Source organism: Phalangium opilio, unplaced genomic scaffold, assembly GCF_054372755.1.
Source record: "Phalangium opilio isolate 3A_F unplaced genomic scaffold, DU_Popi_V2 ptg000101l_1, whole genome shotgun sequence".
Lineage (NCBI taxonomy): Eukaryota > Metazoa > Arthropoda > Arachnida > Opiliones > Phalangiidae > Phalangium > Phalangium opilio.
Window position 1 is genome coordinate 10,502,866 of NW_028324204.1, and position 5,918 is coordinate 10,508,783.

The following is a 5,918-nucleotide window of genomic DNA, read 5'->3' on the forward strand; positions in this document are numbered from 1 at the left end:
TTTTTGGGCTTCCGTGGCGCAATGGTTAGCACGTTCGGCTGTTAACCAATAGGTTGGTGGTTCGAGCCCATCCGGGAGCGGTGTTGTGAGGTCTCAGATGTGACGTAAAAAGTCAAAGTTTTTCCACAATACCTGACAACCATTTAATTTCTGAGCTTCCGTGGCTCAATGGTTAGCGCGTTCGGCTGTTAACCAATAGGTTGGTGGTTCGAGCCCACCCGGGAGCGGTGTTGTGGGATCTCAAATGTAACGTAGAAAGCCAAAGTATTTGCACAATAAATGACGACCATTTAATTTTTGGGCTTCCGTGGCGCAATGGTTAGCGCGTTCGGCTGTTAACCAATAGGTTGGTGGTTCGACCCCATCCGGGAGCGGTGTTGTGAGGTCTCAGATTTGACGTAAAAAATCAAGGTTTTTACACAATACCTGACGAGCATTTAACTTTTGGGCTTCCGTGGCGCAATGGTTAGCGCGTTCGGCTGTTAACCAATAGGTTGGTGGTTCGAGCCCATCCGGGAGCGGTGTTGTGAGGTCTCAGATGTGACGTAAAAAGTCAAGGTTTTTACACAATACCTGACGAGCATTTAACATTTGGGCTTCCGTGGCGCAATGTTTAGCGCGTTCGGCTGTTAACCAATAGGTTGGTGGTTCGAGCCCATCCGGGAGCGGTGTTGTGAGGTCTCAGATGTGACGTAAAAAGTCAAGGTTTTTACACAATACCTGACGAGCATTTAACTTTTGGGCTTCCGTGGCGCAACGTTTAGCGCGTTCGGCTGTTAACCAATAGGTTGCTGGTTCGAGCCCATCCGGGAGCGGTGTTGTGAGGTCTCAGATGTGACGTAAAAAGTCAAGGATTTTACACAATACCTGACGAGCATTAAACTTTTGGGCTTCCGTGGCGCAATGGTTAGCGCGTTCGGCTGTTAACCAATAGGTTGGTGGTTCGAGCCCATCCGGGAGCGGTGTTGTGAGGTCTCAGATGTGACGTAAAAAGTCAAGGTTTTTACACAATACCTGACGAGCATTTAACTTTTGGGCTTCCGTGGCGCAACGTTTAGCGCGTTCGGCTGTTAACCAATAGGTTGCTGGTTCGAGCCCATCCGGGAGCGGTGTTGTGAGGTCTCAGATGTGACGTAAAAAGTCAAGGATTTTACACAATACCTGACGACCATTTAATTTTTGGGCTTCCGTGGCGCAATGGTTAGCACGTTCGGCTGTTAACCAATAGGTTGGTGGTTCGAGCCCATCCGGGAGCGGTGTTGTGAGGTCTCAGATGTGACGTAAAAAGTCAAAGTTTTTCCACAATACCTGACAACCATTTAATTTCTGAGCTTCCGTGTCTCAATGGTTAGCGCGTTCGGCTGTTAACCAATAGGTTGGTGGTTCGAGCCCACCCGGGAGCGGTGTTGTGGGATCTCAAATGTAACGTAGAAAGCCAAAGTTTTTGCACAATAAATGACGACCATTTAATTTTTGGGCTTCCGTGGCGCAATGGTTAGCGCGTTCGGCTGTTAACCAATAGGTTGGTGGTTCGACCCCATCCGGGAGCGGTGTTGTGAGGTCTCAGATTTGACGTAAAAAATCAAGGTTTTTACACAATACCTGACGAGCATTTAACTTTTGGGCTTCCGTGGCGCAATGGTTAGCGCGTTCGGCTGTTAACCAATAGGTTGGTGGTTCGAGCCCATCCGGGAGCGGTGTTGTGAGGTCTCAGATGTGACGTAAAAAGTCAAGGTTTTTACACAATACCTGACGAGCATTTAACATTTGGGCTTCCGTGGCGCAATGTTTAGCGCGTTCGGCTGTTAACCAATAGGTTGGTGGTTCGAGCCCATCCGGGAGCGGTGTTGTGAGGTCTCAGATGTGACGTAAAAAGTCAAGGTTTTTACACAATACCTGACGAGCATTTAACTTTAGGGCTTCCGTGGCGCAACGTTTAGCGCGTTCGGCTGTTAACCAATAGGTTGGTGGTTCGAGCCCATCCGGGAGCGGTGTTGTGAGGTCTCAGATGTGACGTAAAAAGTCAAGGTTTTTACACAATACCTGACGAGCATTAAACTTTTGGGCTTCCGTGGCGCAATGGTTAGCGCGTTCGGTTGGTGGTTCGAGCCCATCCGGGAGCGGTGTTGTGAGGTCTCAGATGTGACGTAAGAAGTCAAGGTTTTTACACAATACCTGACGAGTATTTAACTTTTGGGCTTCCGTGGCGCAATGGTTAGCGCGTTCGGCAGTTAACCAATAGGTTGGTGGTTCGAGCCCATCCGGGAGCGGTGTTGTGAGGTCTCAGATGTGACGTAAAAAGTCAAGGTTTTTACACAATACCTGACGAGTATTTAACTTTTGGGCTTCCGTGGCGCAATGGTTAGCGCGTTCAGCTGTTAATCGAAAGGTTGGTGGTTCGAGCCCACCCGGGAGAGGTGTTGTGGGGTCTCAAATGTAACGTAGAAAGCCAAAGTTTTTCCACAACACCTGACAACCATTTAATTTCTGAGCTTCCGTGGCTCAATGGTTAGCGCGTTCGGCTGTTAACCAATAGGTTGGTGGTTCGAGCCCATCCGGGAGCGGTGTTGTGAAGTCTCAGATGTGACGTAAATAGTCAAGGTTTTTACACAATACCTGACGAGCATTTAACTTTTGGGCTTCCGTGGCGCAATGGTTAGCGCGTTCGGCTGTTAACCAATAGGTTGGTGGTTCGAGCCCATCCGGGAGCGGTGTTGTGAGGTCTCAGATGTGACGTAAGAAGTCAAGGTTTTTACACAATACCTGACGAGTATTTAACTTTTGGGCTTCCGTGGCGCAATGGTTAGCGCGTTCGGCTGTTAACCAATAGGTTGGTGGTTCGATCCCATCCGGGAGCGGTGTTGTGAGGTCTCAGATGTGACGTAAAAAGTCAAGTTTTTTGCACAATACCTGACGAGCATTTAGGTTTTGGGCTTCCGTGGCGCAATGGTTAGCGCGTTCGGCTGTTAAGCAATAGGTTGGTGGTTCGAGCCCATCCGGGAGCGGTGTTGTGAGGTCTCAGATGTGACGTAAAAAGTCAAGGTTTTTACACAATACCTGACGAGCATTTAAATTTTGGGCTTCCTTGGCGCAATGGTTAGCGCGTTCGGCTGATAACCAATAGGTTGGTGGTTCGAGCCCACCCGGGAGCGGTGTTGTGTGATCTCAAATGTAACGTAGAAAGCCAAAATTTTTCCACAATACCTGACGACCATTTAATTTTTGGGCTTCCGTGGCGCAATGGTTAGCACGTTCGGCTGTTAACCTATAGGTTGGTGATTCGAGCCCAACCCAGAGAGGTGTTGTAGGGTCTCAGATGTAACGTAATAAGTCATAACTTATCCACAACACCTGACAACCATTTAATCTCTGAGCTTCCGTGGCTCAATGGTTAGCGCGTTCGGCTGTTAACCAATAGGTTGGTTGTTCGAGCCCATCCGGGAGCGGTGTTGTGAGGTCTCAGATGTAACGTAAAATGTCAGAGTTTTTCCACAATACCTGACGAACATTTAATTTTTGGGCTTCCGTGGCGCAATGGTTAGCGCGTTCGGCTGTTAACCAATAGGTTGGTGGTTCGAGCCCATCCGGGAGCGGTGTTGTGAGGTCTCAGATGTGACGTAAAAAGTCAAGGTTTTTACACAATACCTGACGAGCATTTAATTTTTAGCTTCCGTGGCGCAATGGTTAGCGCGTTCAGCAGTTAACAAATAGGTTAGTGGTTCGAGCCCACCCGGGAGCGGCGTTGTGGGATCTCAAACGTAACGTAGAAAGCCAAAGTTTTTCCGCAATACCTGACGACCATTTAATTTTTGGGCTTCCGTGGCGCAATGGTTAACGCGTTCGGCTGTTAACCAATAGGTTGGTGGTTCGAGCCCACCCGGGAGCGGTGTTGTGGGATCTCAAATGTAACGTAGAAAGCCAAAGTTTTTCCACAATTCGTGACGACCATTTAATTTCTGAGCTTCCGTGGCTCAATGGTTAGCGCGTTCGGCTGTTAACCAATAGGTTGGTGGTTCGAGCCCACCCGGGAGCGGTGTTTTTGGATCTCAAATGTAACATAAATAGCCAAAGTTTTTCCACAATACCTGACGACCATTTAATTTTTGGGCGTCCGTGGCGAATGGTTAGCGCGTTCGGCTGTTAACCGAAAGGTTGGTGGTTCGAGCCCACCCGGAAGAGGTGTTGTGGGGTCTCAGATGTAGCGTAAAAAGTCAAAACTTTTCCACAATACGTGACAACCATTTAATTTCTGAGCTTCCGTGGCTCAATGGTTAGCGCGTTCGGCTGTTAATCGAAAGGTTGGTGGTTCGAGCCCATCCGGGAGCGGTGTTGTTAGGTCTCGGATGTGACGTAAAAAGTCAAGGTTTTTACACAATACCTGACGAGCATTTAATTTTTGGGCTTCCGTCGCGCAATGGTTAGCGCGTTCGGCTGTTAACCAATAGGTTGGTGGTTCGAGCCCATCCGGGAGCGGTGTTGTGAGGTCTCAGATGTGACGTAAAAAGTCAAGGTTTTTACACAATACCTGACGAGCATTTAATTTTTAGCTTCCGTGGCGCAATGGTTAGCGCGTTCAGCAGTTAACAAATAGGTTAGTGGTTCGAGCCCACCCGGGAGCGGCGTTGTGGGATCTCAAATGTAACGTAGAAAGTCAAAGTTTTTCCACAATACCTGACGACCATTTAATTTTTGGGCTTCCGTGGCGCAATGGTTAGCACGTTCGGCTGTTAACCAATAGGTTGGTGGTTCGAGCCCATCCGGGAGCGGTGTTGTGAGGTCTCAGATGTGACGTAAAAAGTCAAAGTTTTTCCACAATACCTGACAACCATTTAATTTCTGAGCTTCCGTGGCTCAATGGTTAGCGCGTTCGGCTGTTAACCAATAGGTTGGTGGTTCGAGCCCACCCGGGAGCGGTGTTGTGGGATCTCAAATGTAACGTAGAAAGCCAAAGTATTTGCACAATAAATGACGACCATTTAATTTTTGGGCTTCCGTGGCGCAATGGTTAGCGCGTTCGGCTGTTAACCAATAGGTTGGTGGTTCGACCCCATCCGGGAGCGGTGTTGTGAGGTCTCAGATTTGACGTAAAAAATCAAGGTTTTTACACAATACCTGACGAGCATTTAACTTTTGGGCTTCCGTGGCGCAATGGTTAGCGCGTTCGGCTGTTAACCAATAGGTTGGTGGTTCGAGCCCATCCGGGAGCGGTGTTGTGAGGTCTCAGATGTGACGTAAAAAGTCAAGGTTTTTACACAATACCTGACGAGCATTTAACATTTGGGCTTCCGTGGCGCAATGTTTAGCGCGTTCGGCTGTTAACCAATAGGTTGGTGGTTCGAGCCCATCCGGGAGCGGTGTTGTGAGGTCTCAGATGTGACGTAAAAAGTCAAGGTTTTTACACAATACCTGACGAGCATTTAACTTTTGGGCTTCCGTGGCGCAACGTTTAGCGCGTTCGGCTGTTAACCAATAGGTTGGTGGTTCGAGCCCATCCGGGAGCGGTGTTGTGAGGTCTCAGATGTGACGTAAAAAGTCAAGGATTTTACACAATACCTGACGAGCATTAAACTTTTGGGCTTCCGTGGCGCAATGGTTAGCGCGTTCGGCTGTTAACCAATAGGTTGGTGGTTCGAGCCCATCCGGGAGCGGTGTTGTGAGGACTCAGATGTGACGTAAGAAGTCAAGGTTTTTACACAATACCTGACGAGTATTTAACTTTTGGGCTTCCGTGGCGCAATGGTTAGCGCGTTCAGCTGTTAATCGAAAGGTTGGTGGTTCGAGCACGCCCGGAAGAGGTGTTGTGGGGTCTCAGATGTAGCGTAAAAAGTCAAAACTTTTCCAAAATACGTGACAACCATTTAATTTCTGAGCTTCCGTGGCTCAATGGTTAGCGCGTTCGGCTCTCAATCGAAAGGTTG

The 5,918-nt window shown here is 48.6% G+C and overlaps 1 non-coding gene across 1 annotated transcript; it reads left to right on the top strand.

Moving 5' to 3' along the window:
- Nucleotides 1–3,079: 3,079 nt before the first annotated feature.
- On the top strand, nt 3,080–3,152 carry TRNAI-GAU (transfer RNA isoleucine (anticodon GAU)). Its single transcript has one exon. It is a non-coding gene; the product is annotated as a tRNA-Ile (tRNA).
- Nucleotides 3,153–5,918: the final 2,766 nt, after the last annotated feature.